Here is a 19,397-nt window from a genome sequence, read left to right as displayed (position 1 = left end):
CTCCTCCTCCCTGGAGCTGCGGCCAGACCAGGTCCCACAGAGTTTTCCCACTGACCTTCTATGCTCTCTGGCGTTTGTGGGTTGAGAAGTCTGGAAACCACTACAGCTGCCAGACATTCAGTCCTCTGAGGCCTGGTCTGACTCTCTCTGTGCTGATGTAACCCATGCTGGACTGCACTCTGCTCTGCTACCAGCTCAGTGTGATAGACGCTTCCTGTCAACCTGTCAGGCAGTCTTGGGCTAGAGATTTGTTTCACTCTGTCATTTTGTGGATTCTGCAGCTCTAGAATTTGTTTAGAGTAATTTTTTACAGGTATTTGGAGGGGTTTGGGGGGCAAGTTCTTAATAGAATCATAATATGTCAGAACTGGAAGGAATGGATCTCAGTGGTCATTTAATCCTGTCCCTTTATTTAACAAATAAAGAAACAAATAAAGAAATTTGAAGAAGTTAGTTAAGTGATTTAAGGTTACATAGCTTTGCTACAGGGGACTCCCTATTGCAGTAGTCCACAGAAATAGAAAATTTGAGCTAGAAGGAATCTCAGATGCATACAGTTTGTACCAGAACAAAAATTTCCAGTACAACATCCACAACAAATGATCATCCAATCTTCATCTGAAGATCTCAAGTGAGGGACAACTCAGTCTTTTCCCAGCTGCCCATTCCATTTTGGGATGGTTTTTCAGATAGGTGGGTTTTTGAGACAACTCATTCTCCAGGTTCTAATCCCATCTACCTACCCATTACTACTTAGTCTTCTTTGTTGGACCATCATCCACACCTCACCTCCTCAGCACAGTGGTACACCATATTCCATGGCAAACCTAGACTCTCTTCTCTTTTTATACACAGTTTCTTGATGATTTCATCCCCTCCCCCCCTCAGTTTAGTTATCATCTGTATACAAATAATGCACCCAAATCTATATCTAGCCTTCATTTTCCTCAGAAGTTGTAATCCCTCATGACCACCTGCCTTGGTGCCCCATAGGCATCTCAGACTTAGTATGTCCCAAAAGCAACTCTTCATCTCCCCGAGCACCTATTCCTCCCCCACCCCCAATGCTTTTCCCCAATAATAATTTGCCTCTTTCTGTCAAGAGTTCTTTCTACTCACTCAGGTTCTTAGTAGCTGTGTCAGAGACTCAGGGACTCTTCACTCTCTCAGTTACTTTGCAGATTCTGTTGATCATAAAATCTTGTTTCTCTTCATCTTTTTCTCTCCATTAACACAATCACCATTTGTAGTTTTGGGCCTCAGTGCCCCTTACCTTTATTACTGTAATAGTATTCTAATTTTTAACCCTTCCTCTAGTCTTTTCTTTCTAGTATCCATACTCCACAGAGCTACCAAATTGGTATTCCTGAACCAAGTTCTGACCATGTCATTCCTTTGCTCAGGAAACTTTAGTGGATCTCTAATACATCTAGGATCAAATACAGATCCTATGTCTGATATTAAAAACCCTCTACAGCCTTGTACCAATCTATTTTTTTCAGACAAATGCCATGTTACTCCCCCTCATTCAGACTCTCTTACTTGCTGTTCCCTGTCCATGACATTCCATCTTTTATTTCTATGCTTTTTATGCAGATTGACCCCTGTGCCTGGAATGATTTCCCTCTTACTTACTTCTACCTTTTAGAACCTCTAGCTTCCTTTAAAGCACAGCTCAGGTAGTCTTCTATAGGATACCTTTCCCGATCTCTTTAGGTATTAGACCTTAGCTTAAAAAGGCCAAGGTCTCCTACTGCATCCTGGACCATCTGCAGTCATCCTGATCTACATCTAGCTACTGTACCCAGATGACTCTGGAGGAGAGTGAGGCTGGTGACTCTGAACAGCTCTCTTTCACTCAAATCCAATTTGATTGCAAATCATGTCATCATCTTCCTGATGTCATGATCCTCTTCGAGAAGGAAGGACAAACTGCAAGGTATTAGTGTTCTTCCCTTCTTGAAATTACATTGTATTGATTCTGTATATATGTATATATATATATATATATATATATATATCCCCTCTCTCTCTCTATCACATACACAAACACACTCATACATACACAAACATACATACACACAGTATGTTTCATTTTTGTCTTTATATCTCTAGAATTTAGTACAATGCTTGCTGTATAGTAGGAACTTATTTAATATTTGCTTAATTGTATTGAACTTACATTGAAATTAAATTTTTCTGTCCGTAGCTTTTATTAATTGCCCCTAGTTCTGTCTTCTGGGACCCAGCCAATTAAGTAATCTCTCTTATATATGATGACCATTCAGATATTTGAAGATTTCTGTTTTGTTCCTCTTACCATGTTTCTTCTCTTTTCCAGACTAAGCAATGACAGTTTCTTCAGCTAATTCTTATATGGCATAGTAATTTCAAGCCTTTCACCATCTTAGTCTCTTTCCTCTGAATGCTTTCCCTCTTATCTATATCCTTCCTAAAATGAAATGCCCAGACAGAATACAGTACTCCACCTCTGATCTGACCAGAGCAAATTTCATCAGGACTCTCATTCCCTGTGTTCCAGACATTGACTCTTTTAATGAAATGTAAAATTGCATTAGCCCTTTTGGCTATCATGTTGCACTTGACTCATGGTGTGCACTTCACCTGCATGTCACCAAAGAATCCCAGTAATATGATCTGAAATGCATATTAAACCTATGAATTTTATCCTTTGAGCCCAGAATTGGACTTTACATTTATTTATATTAAACTTCATCTTCACTATTTCAGATCTATCTTTTTAGTTTATTTACCCATCATTTTAGTCTGACTGTACTTTCAACACATTAACTATTTGTCCTAGCTTTTGTCATCAGCAAATTTGATAAGCATGGCATCAGTGCCTTTATGTAAGTCAGTTTTAATAGTATAGACCCAAGAACAGGTTCTTAGGGATCTTCATTTGATGTTTTTCTCCAAGTTGACATCAGTATATCACTTTCTTTATTTGATCACTTCAAAATTTATCCAACCATGCTCTTATCTATGTGACAATGACCACCTAATAAGCTTTATCAGATGCTCTACTGAATTATAAATAAACTATGCCTAGGGCATTCTCCTGATATACCAGCCTTGTAATACTCTAAAAAAAGAAAACAAGGTTAGTCTATAATGAAACCATGCTGACCCTTGTGATGACTACTTTCCTTTTCTAGATTTTCACTAAGCAGCATTTTAATAATATATTGTAGGTTTTTTCTTCATTTCTCACTAACTGCTTTCTTTTGACCCCTCAAATATCATGCTTCCTTCAAGGGTGGACTCATTATAAGAAATATCATCATGAATATTGCTTCAGCTTTCAGCACTCTCTCCCTATATTTAGTTGGCTCTCCCCTTTGATTGGAGGGAGAGGAGGAAGGAGAAGGACACAAGCATTTACATAGCACCTCCTATGTGCCAGGCACTGTTCTGGGAGCTTTTACAAATATTATCTCTGGGTCAGTTTATTAAATTTATAAAGGTCTTCCCGATTTTCTCTAAAATTGAAACCGTTCCCAATTAGGAGGATGTCCCCTTCATCTCTAAATTTAGCTATTATGAAAAGACCTATTATAAATACTTTTGTGTATATAAAGATCCTTTTCCTCTTTCTTTGACTTATTTGGAGTGTAGACCTAGTAGCAGAATAGTGGTGGAATAGTGGTTCAGAGGGTACATACAGTTTGGTAATTTTCTAGGCATAGTTCCAAATTGCTTTCCAGAATAACAGGACAAATTCACAGTTCCACCAACAGTGCAAGAATGTGACTAATTTGCTGCTATGAGCCTTCTACAAAGTAACAAGGCAGTTTGGCAGCCAAATATTTCAGAATCTGACAATTTAGATGACATTAGTTTAGATGAGTTCTAGCCAAATCCCTCAGAAGGAATCACTTGGTGGAGAAGAGCCTCAGTCCTCACCATTTCTCACCTTCCACACCCTCAGCCTCATCTTGACCATAGGAGAATGTTTTGAACTTTGGTGAGGTGGAAAATTTGATCTTCTTATAGGTGTCCTACCAGTGTTCCTGGAACTGTAAAGACTGGTGGCAGTGTCTACAGTAGGAGCTGAAGATAAACTTGACACACTGAGGAAAGGCAGCTTCTGGAATCTACAGTGAGCCCAGCAGAAAGCTATACCATATGTAAGGGTCACTTCATGGGGGTTCCTTGGAAGGGAGAAAAGGTTTTCTAGGAGTATATTTACCCTCTTTGCCAAATCATGTATAGTAAGCTTGAGCCCAGTTTCCCTTGGACTATGTACTTGTGAAAGAGTGCCTCTAGTTTAGGCAGATGTTTTGTACCTACACTTGTTTTATTTAATATCAACTGATAATTGCAGGGGTCTGTAGGCATTAGACATGTCCCCTGGACCCTAGGTTCCCTTAGAAAGGAGAAACAACACCTGCCTTCTGGAGACCCAGCCTGCCTAGCTCAGTGGGAGTTGGGAGAGTGTCTCCGGAGCGTGTAATAGAGAGACATCATAACTAGATTCAAGGAGTAGAGAAGAAACTGCTTGTTAGGTTAGGGGAAGAGTTCATGACCAAACAAGAGATAGAGAGGTTCACACCCAGTAAAATGGACAATTTTGATGACATGAAATTTTTTTTAAAAAAAGTTTTTATATAAACAAAACCAATGCAACTAAAACTGGAAGAGAAGCAGGAAATTGGACTGAGCTCAGAGAGTAGGGCTGCAGGAGTGTGCCCTGGAGGGGCAGGGGAAACTGTGGATCAGTCGGTCATTCCTTCTCTTGAGAGGGCAGCATTTCAGCAACTGGACTGGGAACAAAGAGCTGGCTCCAAGAATGCCAGAAGTCATTGGCTCTGAAGGTGAAGTATTTTTGGAAGCTGATTTGACAATTTTGGGGCTTGAAAAGTTGCTTGGTAAAGTGGTTCAACAGAACTGGCCACTATGTTGATGTTGTAGCATCCCCAGGTTATCTCAGATAATGTCAGAGGATATTTTTTTATACTTGGGATCCTTTGATTTGAGATTATTGCTCTAAATACAGTGTAGTTTCCATGCAGAATCTAAAGAATATGCTATGGACTTCTGGTGATGGAACTAAAATGACAGGGTGGAGGAAGTACTCAGCCTAGCTCTCCTAACATTCCATTTCAAACAACTTTAAAGCAATGCCTTAAATTAAATTCTGTGGCAGGACCAATCAAAGGTCAGGGTGAGACATCCTTCCAGCCCAAGACAACTTAGGAGGTTGAAATGAGAGAGCCATGACAGGATAGAAGCTAGCCCAGAGCCTATGTGGATGCAGCACCAGTGATGGGACTTGGTGGTAGTGACAGAAGTAGCAGCAGCATTGGGAGCTCTCAAGCAGGAGATGGTAAGAGGATCTGGCAACTGGTCAGAAACCCTATGCTAGCACTGGACCCAGGACCAGACTCTGTCTGGCAACTCTATTTCCTATTACCCACTCAGGTTATAGTTCAAGGGAGGAGAGGAGTACTTTCCTTCACGACTGAGCAGGGGTGCTGAAAAGCAATAATGCTTGCAGCAGGGATTCTTCCTGGGTAGAGACCAGAGCACAGACCAGGAGAGCAGTTACCATACCCTTTCCCTAGATGATACCACTTTGGAAACATTGAAAACTTCCAAACCCTAAGAATTAACTCTGAAAACCACAGTGTGAAAAAACCTGAAACCTGGGAGAGTCCCTGCTCCTCTCCCCCATTTCCCCCAGGTAAACAGAGCCCAACTTGAACATAAAGTTCAAAGTTAAGAAATGGGCTAGAAAAATTAGCAACAAAACAAAAAGAACCTGACCATAAAAAGCTACTGTTAAGACAGGGAAGATAAGACACAAACTCAGAAGACAACAATGTCAAAACAACTATAAGCAAAGCCTCAGAAGAAGAAAAAGATAATGTGAATTGGACGCAAGCCCAGCAAGAATTTCTAGAGGAGCTAAAAGTGATTTTCAAAGTCAAATAAGAGTGGTAGAGGAAAAGTCAGGAAAACAAATGAGAGCAATACAAAAAAATGATGACAAGACAGTTAACAGCTTGGTAAAAGAGGCATAAAAACACTTGAAGAAAATAACACCTTAAAAATCATACTTAGCCCAGTGGAAAAAGAGGTATAAGACTTCACTGATGAAAATAATGCTTAAAAAGTACAATTGGCCAAATGGAAAAACTGATACAAAGGCTCACTTAAGAAAATTATTCCTTATAAATTAGAATTGGGCAAGTGGGAGCTAATGACCTAATGAAATATGAAGAAACAATAAAATGAAGTTAAAAGGATGAAAAAATAGAAGAAAATGTGAAATATCTCATTGGAAAAACAACTGACCTGAAAAAAACCCCCTGCAAAATGAATTAAGGAGAGATAATTTAAGAATTAGTGGACCATCTGAAAGCTATGATCAAAAAAAAATCTAGACATTTTTCAAGAAATTATAAAGGAAAACTTCCCCAGTATCCTAGAATCAGAGGGTAAAATAGAAATTGAGAGATTCCACTGATCACGACTTGAAAGAGACCTCAAAATGAAAACTCCCAGGAATATTATAGCCAAATTCCAGAACTCTCAGCTCATAGAGAAAATACTTTAATCAGCCAGAAAGAAACTATTCAAATACTGTGGGGCCACAATTAGGACCATACATGATTTAGCAGCTGCCACATTTTAGCTCCCAGGCTCTCTCTCTGGAATTCAGCTCATTTCTATGAATGGTTATCTGTTTGAAGATCTGTTAAAAAATTGAATTTCACAAAGAGAATCTGTGGGATAAAACATATGACCTAAAGAATATATTGTCACTTGTTCCAATGCCCAGATTTTCTTTCTGGAGCTTAATTTATTTCAAAAACATTTTTCAAGCACCTCCTGTGAAGGCTACAGATGAACAGGAAATGATCCCTGATTAAGTAGGCTTCCACCAGATGTATCAAACATTCACCCTGGTAGCATTGAGGTCACTGAACCAGATAAAAAATGTAGTTGGGAAATATTTAACAAAATAAATAAAAATGATCTGGGACTGAGGATTCAAGGCTATTGCAGAGCATGGTAGACAAAATAGGGACAAAAAAAAGTATAGAACCAAGTCAAACTTATTATGAGCATCATGGCTTCCAATTTTGACTCTGGTCACTTTAAAGACCTTTAGTTTGGCGGTTGAGAATCAAAGACGCTACTCTTAGCTCTTTTTCTTGCTTCTCATGCTCTTAACTTTTTAATATGGCTGTTGTTCCAAGAATCAGTTCTTAGTCCTCTTTTTATCTCTCTGCTCTGACAATCTCATTCACTTTTCGTATTTTTCTTTTTGTTAATGTTTTCTGCTTCATCACCATGCTACCCCGTGTATCCCTTGCCCTGCCTGTCCCCATGAGTCATCCCTTATGACAAATAATATTTTTTTAAAGAGGAAAAAGAAAAATAAAGTCACTATAACTGATCAATACATTGAGAAAGTTAAAAAACATGAGCAGAGTGTAACATTTGTGGACCTCCCATCTCCATGAAGGAGTAGGTTGATGTTACCTTCTTGTTCCTCTTTGAGTCCCTCTAGGTCATTATAATTGTATTACATTTATTTTTTAATTTTTTTGGTGTTTCATTCTTTCCATTTAAATTGTTGTAGTTATGATGCCTGTTCTTTTCTTGGCTCTGCTTATTTCAATTTGCATCAGTTCATATGGATCTTTCCATGATTCTCTGTATTCATGATGCACATCATTTCTTACAACACAGTACTATTTCATTACACACATATACTAAAATTTGTTTAGTCATTTCCTAAATGTTGGCTCTCTACTTTGTTTCCAATTTTTAGATATCACAAAAAGTGCTGCTGTGTGAGGACTTTTTTCTTATTGATGGCTTCCTTGGGATATAAGCCCAGCAATGGAGTCTTGGGTTCAAAGAATATGGACATTTTAGTCATTTTATTTACATGATTCCAAATTGCTTTCCAAAATGGTTGTACCATTTCCTAGCTCCACCAACAATATGTGAGTGTACCTTTTATACCACACCCATTCCAACATGGACTGTTGCTATTTTTGGTCATTTTTACCAATTTGCAGAAAGTGAGATAAAATTTCTAGGTTGTTTTGATTTGCATTTCTCTTGCTATTAGTAATTTGGAGCATTTTCTCATGTGATTTTGAGTACTTAGTAGTTCTTTTGGGAACTGTTTATATCCTTTGACCATTTATCAAGGGAATGGCTATTAGGTATGTATATTTATTAATTGTTTATATATCTTGAATACCAAACCCTTATCAGAGAAATTTGATATGAAGACTTTTTCCCCATATGACCACTTCCCTTTATATCCTAGATGCATTAATGTTGTCCCTGCAAGGCTTTTCATTTTCAAGTCATCAAAGAAGTCTTTTATCTTTTGTAATTGCCACTATCTCTTATTTGATTAAGAATACAACTTTTAGAAATGCAAATTAAAGCAACACTGAAATACCACCCCACACCAATCAGATTGGCTAATATGACAAAAAAGGAAGATAATAAATATTGGAGAGGATGTGGGGAAATTGGGACACTAATGCATTGTTGGTGGAGTTGTGAACTCAACCATTAGGAGAGAAATTTGGCACTATGCCCAAAGGGCAACCAAAGTGCGCATACCCTTTTTTCCAGCAATACCACTACTAGGTCTGTATCCCAAAGAGATCATAAAAAAGGGAAAAGGACCTACATGTGCAAAAGTATTTATAACAACCCTGTTTGTGGTGGCAAAATATTGAAAATTAAGAGGATGCCCATCAATGACAAGCTATGGTATACGAAGGCAATGGAACTCTGTTATACAATAAGAAATAATGAATAGGCAGATTTCAGAAAAATCTAGAAAGACATATAAATTGATGCAAAGTGAAATGAGCAGAACCAGGAAAACACTGTACACAGTATCTGCAACATCATGTGACAGTCAACTATGAATAACTCAGCTCTTCTCCAGGACAGTTATCTAAGAGAAGTACAAAGGACTCACAAAGGAAAATGCTGTCTATATCCAGATAAAGAAATGATGGAATCTAAATGCACATTGAAACATAATTTTTTTACTTACATTATTTTTCTCATGGTTTTTGTGTTTCTTCTTCCACAACTTGACAAATATAGAAATATGTTTTACATGATAGCAAATGTCTAAACTGTGTCAAATTTCCTTTTTTTCAGAGGAGGGGAGGGAGAAAAATTTGGAACTCAAAATCTTGTAAAAATGAATGCTAAAAATTTTCTTTATGTAATTGGGGAAAATAAAATGCTATTTAAAACCTAAGTAAATAAATATCTGTATTGTTAATGGAATGGGAAGATCTTTCCCATCCATTAATAAGCCTGTGTGACCTGCTTAGATCACCCAGAAGCCTCAGTCACATGAGTCTAAGTCACATGGAGCAGGAAGGATGGAGCAGAGCTGAGAGGAAGTAAGTCAGAGTGATCAGAGCTAGGAAAGAGAGAGGAAGCAAGCAGCTACCTGTGAGTCAGAGATGGAGTAATTTTGCTTAAAGGAGGTGGTTTGTGGGAACGTCTGATAATGTGTGTAGACTTCTTGGTTACTATGATGGATTTCTTTGTTACTATAATGGATTTGGCTTTTTGGTGCTTGAGTAAATGTCTTGGTTCTGTCTTCAATGAAGAGAGTCTGTTATATCTTGTGATTCAAACCTGGAAATATGCTGGCTTACTCATAGCAACTGTTGTGGGTATTGCCTTGACAATATAATATAGTTTTAAAAAATAAAGATTATACTAAATAAAAATTAGAAGAGAAAAAAAATACATCTCTTATCCCTAACTTTGAGAGGTACATGATCTGTTTCTGTTTTAATTTTTTTTATAGTATCATCTTTTGTGTTATAGTCATATATCCATTTAGAGTGGATTGCGCATTATGGTATGAGGTGTTGATCTAAGCCTAACTCCTGTAATATTGCTTTCTAGTTTTCTCAGCAGTTTTTTCTCAAATGCAGAGTTTCTTAGCTATGTAACTTATATTTTTCACTTTGTCAGGTACTGGGTTGTTGAATTCTTTTGATTCTGTATATCTATTGTCCTCTCTACTCTTTAACCAATAGCAGATGATTTTGATGACTGCTACAATAGTTTGAGGACTGGAAGTACTATTTCCCCTTTGTCCTTATTGCTTTTCATCATTTCCTTTGATATTCTGGATCTTTTGTTTTTCCAAATAAATTTTATTATTTAACAAGTTGGTATAAAATTAAGAGTATACATTAGTTTTGATAGTATGACCTAGCCATGAGCACTAAATATTCTCTCAGCTATTTAGGGTTGTTCTTTAATTCTTTAAGGAGCACTTTGTAATTGAATTGATACAAGTCTTTTGCGTGCTGTGGGAGATTGATCTGCAGGTATTTTATGCATTTAATAGTTATTTAGAGTGGATTTTTTCCTATTGTTGCTTCCTGTGTTTTATTATTATATAGAAATGCTATTGATTTTGAAGAATTTGTTTTGTAGTCAGCAACTTTGCTGAAGCTATTATCTCAAAATCTTTGCTGATTCCCTGGGATTTACCCTGTAGACTATTATGACTTAAGCAAACAGGGATAGTTTTATCTCCTCCTTATCTATATTTATTAATTTAATTCCTTTCTCTTATCTTATTGCTTTTGCTAGCATTTCCAGAACTTTATCCTGTGGGGAGATATGGTATCTTTGCTTTATCTTGTATTTACTGGGGAATTTTCTACTGTATTCCCATTGCATATGACGCTTGCTTTTGGTTTTAGATAGGTACTTGCGTTATATTAATAAAAGGTCCCTTTTTACCTATACCTTCTAGAATTTTTAGCATAAAAGAGTGTCATACTTTGTCAAAACCTTTTTTTATATCTACTGAAATGATCATGTGGGTTTGGGATGTTTTGATTTTTGATATGACTAAGTATATTGATTTGTTAATGTTGAACTATTCTTACATCTCTAGTATAAATCCTACTTAATCATAAAGAATGATTTCTTAGATAAATTTCTGTAATCTGTTTGATAGGATTTTGTTTAAAATTTTTTAGTTAATGTTCATCACTGATACTAACTGTAGTTTTCTTTTTGTTTTTTATCTTTCCCTTGTTTAGACAGTATGACCATATTTCTCTCATAAAACTTTTTTCCAGAGTTTTACCTCCTTAACCTCTTTCTTGTTTATTTTGAGGTTGGATTTATCGAGTTCAGAGAGGGGGAGGTTGAGGTCCCCCACTAGTATAGTTTTGCTATCAATTTCTTCCTTCAACTCCCCCAACCTCTCCTCTAAGAATCTGGATGCTATACCACTTGGAGCATACATGTTTAGTAATGATATTGCTTCATTGTCTATGGTGCCTTTTAGCAGGATATAGTTTCCATCCTTATCCCTTTTGATTAGATCTATTTCTGCTTTTGCTTTGTCTGAGATTAGGGTTGCTACTCCTGCCTTTCTTACATGAGCTGAAGCACAATATATTCTGCTCCATCCTTTGACCTTTATCCTATGTGTATCCCCCCGTTTCAAATGTGTTTCTTGTAAGCAGCATATTGTTGGATTATGGCTTTTAATCCATTCTGCTATCCGTCTCCGTTTTATGGGAGAATTCATTCCATTCACATTCACAGTTATGATTACAATCTGTGTATTTCCCTCCAACCTCTTTCCCACCATTTGTGCTTTTAGCTCTCCCGTCTCCCTTCCCCTCCTCAATAGTATTCACTTTTCTCCCCCTCCTCCTGCAGCCTTCCCCTCCTTCTTTTGACCCCCCTCCCTTTTAGTCCCCTTTACTCTTATTGCTTCTTTCCTCCCTTTTAGCCTCCCTCCCCTTTCTTCCCCCTTCCCCTCCTACTACCTATAGAGCTAGTTAGGCTTATCTACTTAAGATTATTGTTCCCTCCTTTGAACAAATCAGATGTCTCTCATAAAACTTTAACTACCACCTCTATACATATAACTCCCAAATCTTTTATCTCCAACTCTAATGTTTCTTTTGACTTCTAGCCTCTGATCTCTTGCTCCATATAGGACATTTTCACTTTGGTATACTTAACGTAACTTAAACATTCTGTCTCTCTCAGTACCTACTACACATCTCGGTTCAAAGTAGTCAAATAATATGTTTTTGTTGTAGTATTATATCATGAAGTAAGATTATTGTTCTTTTTATTTCTAATAATCACCTTGTGAATAAGCTATGAAATATTTCCAATTTAAGGATTAGGGAGTTAAATCCCAGGGAGATTGAGGATTAGAGTAGGCCATACACATGTACACACACATATATCTGGGTTTGCAGACTTTTATCAAACACAATTGATATTCTCCATAAACAGCTTTTATTAGCTTTGTTATGTAAAAGTGTTTTTTTTTATTTTTATTGTCAGAGTTATTTAAAAATTCCCCACCACAATTAAAAAAGAAAAGAATTGGAAACTTAGGAAGTGGGTCTTAAGTTGGGTAATGACTGAACAAATGATATGACCTTTTCTATTTAGGTCATTTTTCCTTATGAGTTCATTGTGGCATATGGTATAAGATTACAGTTTGTTAAAATTGCTCCCCCAATTTTTCCAGGCAGTCTTATTAATTAGGAAGTACTTTCCCTAGTACCTTATGATCTTTGGTTTATTGAATAGTGGATAGCTTCTGAGCCAATCATTTTAGAATGTTGTTTACCTACTCTGTTCCACTTTCTTGTTTTTGTTTTTAGCCAGTTGAAGATAGCATTAAGGATTACTGCTTTATTACATAATTTTAGATCTCATAATTTTAATGGTAATAACTAGCATTTATATGGCGCTTTGAGGTTCACAAAGCACTATGTAAATAAAATCTCATTTTATCATCTCAGCTCTATGAAATGGGTACTATTATTATCTCCATTTTACAATTGGGAAAACTGAAGCTGAAAGAGATTAGGAAATATCTGCCCATGGTCACACAACTATTGTTTTGTGTTCATCCTTCGTTGCCAAAGAAAACCATGCCATTAGAGAAATGATGACATGACTTTTATTTAACTTTGTTTTGAGTGAGGGAGGGCTGTGCAAGGTCACCAGCCTCACTTCTCCTTCAGAGTCATCTGAATCCAGTGACCAGATATTCATCAGGATGACTAGAGATGACTCAGGATACACTGGTGTATCTTAACTGGGTTTTGAACTCAGCTCATTCTTACACACTGGGCCATCTAGTGGCCTGTAATTTTAGCCTCCTGTGATCTCTTTTTTTCCCCATTCTTTCTCTTGACCTTTTGCTCCTCAAAATGAATTTTGTTATTGTTTCATTTAGTTTTATAAAGTAACCCTATGGCAATTATCTGTGGAGCTAAATCTGTAAATTAATTGTGGTGGTATCATCATTTCCCTTCTATTGGCCCAGCCATGAACATGAATGTCTCTCTACTTAATTTGGGTCTTCCTTTATTTCTGTAGTGTTTTGTAATTGAAATTGTACAGCTACTGATTGTGTCTTGCTAGCTTGACATTCAAAATATTTTATATATATTGTAGATATTTCTAATTGAATTTTTCTTTGTAGTTATTTCTGCTGAATTTTCTGAGAAATATTTAGTACAATTGATTTTTCTGAATTTATTTCACATTTTGCTACTCTACTAAATTATTAATTATTTCAATTGATTCTTCCATCCTTAGATTTTCTAAGCAAAATACCAAATCCTGCAAATGCGGATTACTGTTCTCTGCTTTTTTCCTATGTATATTTCCTCAGTTTGTTTTATATTCAGCATTTTTGAACATCCTCTAAAACAGTGGGCATCTTTGCTTTCCTGTGATCTTATCAGAAAAACTTATCGTGTGTGTGCTTATTTTTATTTACTGTTTTTTTCTCAAGTAATGTAAGCTTTTTAAAAAATGTAAACTTTAGATCATCTTTAGGAAAGGTGCTTCTATTACTGTGTTTTTAGGAGGGTTATAAAACATTAATTAGTACAGTGTTTTGTTAAAGGATTTTTCTGTCTTGTATAATCATGACAAGCACTTTGCTAAGTACTGGGGATGCAGATATAAAACTGAGGAAGTTCCTGTTCTCAAGGAGTTCCATTCTTTCAAATTAAGGGAGATGATATATATTAGAGGTTTATATTGAAGAGCAGACCCATAGAGTCCTATGGGGCCTGCTTATGGACAATTCTTTGGAAGTGCCCAGGGCTCTGGACAGATGCAAGACCCACTAAACTTGATGTTGGGTTATGTAGAACCCCAGAATTGGGTTCTTACTAGCCCTGAGCTCATTCAGCCTAGCAGACCTAAGGACACACACAGGCTTACATCAGAATCCACCCTTACACTCTAGTCTCCCCCTCCCTTTTTCCAGTGTCATGGCGACTCCAGCTCCAGGCTATGGAAATTGCTTGAGACTCAACATCCAGTTTTGCCATAGCAAAAGACAGGGCTTATAGCCCAGAAGCTACAAAGTTGTGATTTTCCACTGCTGGGGAAACAGACTTTGGACTGCTAGTACCAAACCAGAGAACTGAGTAACAGAGGGAGTAGGACAGTCACCCTTCCTGAATTTGGGTTTACTCATCTGTAAATTTAGAGTATTAGACTAGCTGGTCTCCATAGTTTTATCCAGCTCAAGAACTATGATTATATATTCTCCAACAACTGCCCCATTTTTATCTTTTGTTATCTTTACCAATGTGATAGACATCAAGTGGACTAAGTTGTTTTAATGACATTTCTGTAGTTTATAGCTTATATTTTTAAAATTAGTAAACTCTTCATATTATAAGCTTTGAACACTAATTTTCTGAGGAATGGCTCTTTTTTATAGTAATATTTGTAGTGATATATTTATCTTGGATATCAGACCTTTATCAGAGAAATTGACTGCGAGGACTTTTTGCACTTGCAAAAAAGCCTATTAGTTTTATGCAATCAAAATTATTCCTTTATAATCAGTTCTATCCCTTTTAAGAATTCTGCCCCTGGTTGTAGTTGTGAAATATATCTCCTTCCCTTCTATGGCTTCATAAGACTTACATTTCAATCATCTACCTATTTGGAACTGATTGTGGTAAATTGTGTTAGACGTTGGTCTAGAAACTTCTGACAAAATGCTTTCTGGTTTTCAGAAAAGTGTTTATCAAATAGGCACTATATAGCTTTGTAGCTAGTGTCTTTGGGATTATTAAACATGATATTATTTTGGTATTCTTTACCAAATACTTTTGGTATTTTGATGACTCAGCATTCATTATCATCCTCCTTAACTGTATTCCCCAAAGGTTCCATTTCAGACCCTATTCAGGCCTCTCTCTTCACTCTCTTGGTAACCACATCAACTCCCATATCCAGCCGCAGAATCTCCCCTTAGATTCATTCCCATGTTATCAATTGTTTATAGACATTTCAGACTAGTATTTCAGGGACTTCTCAAACTAAGCATGTCCAAAAGTGAACTCATTGTCTTTCTTCTCAAACACTTCCCCCTTAAACTAACCTTCTGGCATTTCCACCATTTTTCTAGGTTCACATTGTTCATAGCTGAGGTATTATGCTTGACTTCTCACTCTCCCTGATCCCATATATCCAATCAGTTGCCAAAGCTTTCTGTTTTCTACCTCCACAACATCTCTTACATCTAACACCTTCTGTCTGTTCGTTCTGATATCACTTTTATAAAATCATCATTTTGAGCTTTAGAGTTGTCTCCTCAAATGATTACTGTTTTATAATACAGGATGTCTCAAAAGTGTTAGTGCAGATTTAAATATTAACAGCTTGAGTCTATCCTAAGTCTTTTGGGACAACTTGTATAATTCTTTCCAGTGAAGCTTCTTTCTCTTTCGCTGCTGGATGGGTTTTGCTAGTAATTAAAGGAAAGAGTGATGATTTTTGTGGATTCATGTATAGTCTACACCTATCACCTATCACCTCCAGAATCAAATATAAATCCTCTGTTTGGCATTCAAAGCTCTTCTTAACCTAGGCCCCTTTTACCACTCCAGTTCTCTTATAGTTTACTCTTTGCCACGTAATCTTTGATCCAGTGACACTTGCCTCCTTGCTATTCCATGAGTAAGACATTCCATTTCTCCTTTTGGACCATTTTCTCTGGCTGTTTCCGATACCTAAAATGCTTTCCTTCTTTATCCCTGCCTACTGCATTCCCTGGCTTTCTTTAAGTCCCAGCTAAAAACTCCTCTGCAGGAAACTTTTCTCATTCCAATTCCAGTGTCTCCCTTCTCATAATTATTTCCTATCTATCCTGTATATAGCTTATTTGTGTATGTTTGTTTGCTTGTTGCCTCCTCTACTAGATTGTAGGCTCCTTGAGGCCAGGGACAATCTCTTGCCACTTTTTTTATTTCCCAATTGTTTACTGACTGACTTTACTAAAGTTATTGTTTAAATTAATTTTGACTAAATCTCTAGGGTTCCCTAAATCATCATGTCATATGCAAATATTGATTTTCTTTTTCTTTGACTATTCTTGTTTGTATTTGTGTATGTCTTATTGTTATAGATTGAATTTCCAGAACTATGTTAAATAATTGGATAAGAATGAACCTCCTCACTTTACTATTGCATCTTTCTGGAAAAGCCCCTAGTGTTTTCTTCTTACAGATAATTCCAGCTCTTGACCTTAGTTATATGGTTGATACCATAATAAGGAAAGATCCATTAATTCCCATGCCTTTTGTTTTTAATAAAAATGATGCTAAAAGCTTTTTATAGAAATGTTTATGATGTGCTCATGAGATTTTTATTATTTTTTTTATTATTGATATGCTCTATTATGTTCATAACTTTACTAATGTTAAACTGATGCTGTATTTTTTGGGATACATCCAACCTAGTCACCATTAATCTTTTGCCATAAATGTTTTTGGTATAAATCGAACCTAGTCATTGTTAATCTTTGAATCGTTTGTTATAGCTTCTTTGGTAATTTGATATATTTGCATAAATATTCACTAAAGAGATCAGTTAATTTATCCTATAAAACTGAATGTAATAATACAGGGTAAAATAACATGTTTATTTTTTTGAGAATGATTAAGTCCAATGTTATATAAATTATTTCCAAGGTCTTTTCTTTTGCCTTTTGGTATATCCAAGTCCAAGCTTTCCATTTATCTATAATAATTTCTGCATAATCTTGCATGACTGTTTATGGTTTCACGTTACTTGGTCTTACTATTTCTACTGCTTGTAATATTAGCTGGTTTTGGTTTTCCTAATCAGCCCTCCAAAGAAGGATTGTTAAGGTACAAAGGATATAAGGAGTCAGGAGAGGAAAAAAGAGGAGTTATAAAATCCTATGTTCCCCTTAAAGTAAATTGACATCCATCATAAGAAGTATATATAGCGCAATGAGAAATCCTTTGAGTGTTGAGGGCAGGCAAGAAATAGAGGAGAGTAGAGAAGTGACAGTGTTCCTTTTCTCAGTCAGTGGAGACCTCTGAGAGAGTAGGGTAAGAGCAGTAGAGGGAAGGGATTGAGATGGTGGTGGAAGAAAGGGGAAGGATGGTGTGTCTTAGTTAAAAGGTAAAATTTAAAGGCTTAATTAAAGAATTTCGGTGTTATAGGGGTAAGAGAAGGAAGTTTTATGTATTTAGTGAGAAACATAGACTTTCAATGTTTTTCATTTTTCCTGGGGGGTCAAGACCCAACCAGAAACTACATTTGCTCACCAAGTATTGTTCTTCCTAGAACCCTAGGCACATGTCTCCAAAGAGGTGACCAGAACTCAGTGTTGCAGGGAGAATATAGATCCAAAAATAAGATACACTAGTATTGGGAGTCTTAGGCTCCCTGCTTTTAGGAACTTTCCCTCTCTCTGATTGGAGAAGGTGAAGGATGGACATTATAGAGATTCTCCACAGCTTAAGGATAGTACCAGGGAATTTTGCTCACCATTTCCCACTTGGCAGCTTTTCTGGGCTTCATCCTCTAAAAAGTCATCATTTTGCGAGATGAAATGAACTTGGAAACTCCCACCTCCTCAGCAACCCCTGTCTCTGGGACCCCTACCCATCTCTGATTGGATTAGTGGAGCAAGGAATAGTGTATTAGATTTATGAAGAAGGGAAGAATTTTTAACTGAACAAGAGATAGAAAACATTATGAAGTGCAAAATGGATTATTTTGATTACATTAAACTGAAAAGTTTTTGCACAACCAAACCCAATGCAACCAAGATTAGGAGGGAAGCAGAAAACTAGGAAAGAATTTTTGCAACTAGTGTCTGTGATAAAGGCCTCATTTCTAAAATGTATAGAGAATTGAGTCAAATGTACAAGAATACAAGTCATTCCCCAATTGATAAATGGTCAAAGAATATGAACAGGCAGTTTTTCAGAAGAAGAAATTAAAGCTATCTATAGTCATATGAAAAAATGCTCTAAATCTCTATTGAATAGAGAGATGCAAATCAAAGCAACTCTGAGATACCACATCACACCTATCAGATTAGCTAACATGACAGAACAGGAAGATGATAAATGTTGGAGAAGATGTGGGAGAGTTGGAACACTAATTCATTGATGGTGAGCTGATCCAACCATTCTGGAGAGCAATTTGGAACTATGCCCAAAGGGCTACAAAAATGTGCATACCCTTTGACCCAGCAATACCACTTATAGGACTGTATCCCCAAGAGATCATAAAAATGGGAAAGGGTCCCACATGTACAAAAATATTTATAGCAGCTCTCTTTGTGGTGGTCAAAAACTGGAAACCAGGGGGGATGCCCATCAATTGGGGAATGGCTGAATAAATTGTGGTATATGAGTGTAATGGAATACTATTGTGCTATAAGAAATGATGAACAGGAAGACTTCAGAGAGACCTGGAAAGATGTATATGAACTGATACTGAGTGAAAGGAGCAGAACCAGGAGAACTTTGTACACATCAACAACCCCAGTGTGCGAGGAATTTTTCTGGTAGACTTAGTCCTTCTTTGCAATGCAAGGACTTAGTAATTCCCAGTGATCTCTTAAGGCAAAATGCCATCCACATCCAGAGAAAGAACTATGGAATTTGATCACAGAATGAAGCAGATCATTTTCTTTTGTATTATGTTTTGGTTTCTTTTGTAATTTCTCCCATTCATTTTAATTCTTCTGTGCAACATGATTAAGGTGAAAATTTATTTAATAGGAATGTATGTATAGAACGTATATAAAACTATGTGCTGTCTCGGGGAGGGAGGGGGAAAATCTAAGATATTATGGAAGTGATTATAGAACACTGAAAGCAAATAAAATAAAAAAATAAACAACATATGCATAAGGAGAATTTTCACTAAGTTATTAGATTGCAAATATCCTGGAATAAACATAATTGCTATACATATATATATGTTATTTATATTTGGACAACCTCTTTAGAACAATTTTATAAATAATACGTGGTCTTCATGGCTTATCT

General features: G+C 36.5%; 1 protein-coding gene across 3 annotated transcripts in view; it reads left to right on the top strand.

Moving 5' to 3' along the window:
• Positions 1 to 19,397, top strand: part of ERICH1 (glutamate rich 1) — a 96,323-nt gene that overhangs the window by 10,052 nt on the left and 66,874 nt on the right. The window contains exon 2 of one of the 3 annotated variants that reach the window (XM_072634357.1): positions 4,018 to 4,151. The exons of the other annotated variants lie outside the window; for them this stretch is intronic. The gene's annotated coding sequence lies outside the window, so the exon portion shown is untranslated. The remainder of the gene's footprint in view (positions 1 to 4,017; positions 4,152 to 19,397) is intronic. 3 annotated transcript variants of the gene reach the window in all.

Source organism: Notamacropus eugenii, chromosome 1 (genome assembly GCF_028372415.1).
Source record: "Notamacropus eugenii isolate mMacEug1 chromosome 1, mMacEug1.pri_v2, whole genome shotgun sequence".
Taxonomy (NCBI): domain Eukaryota; kingdom Metazoa; phylum Chordata; class Mammalia; order Diprotodontia; family Macropodidae; genus Notamacropus; species Notamacropus eugenii.
Note: the sequence above shows the minus strand (reverse complement) of the source record. Positions and strands in the feature narration are given on the sequence as shown.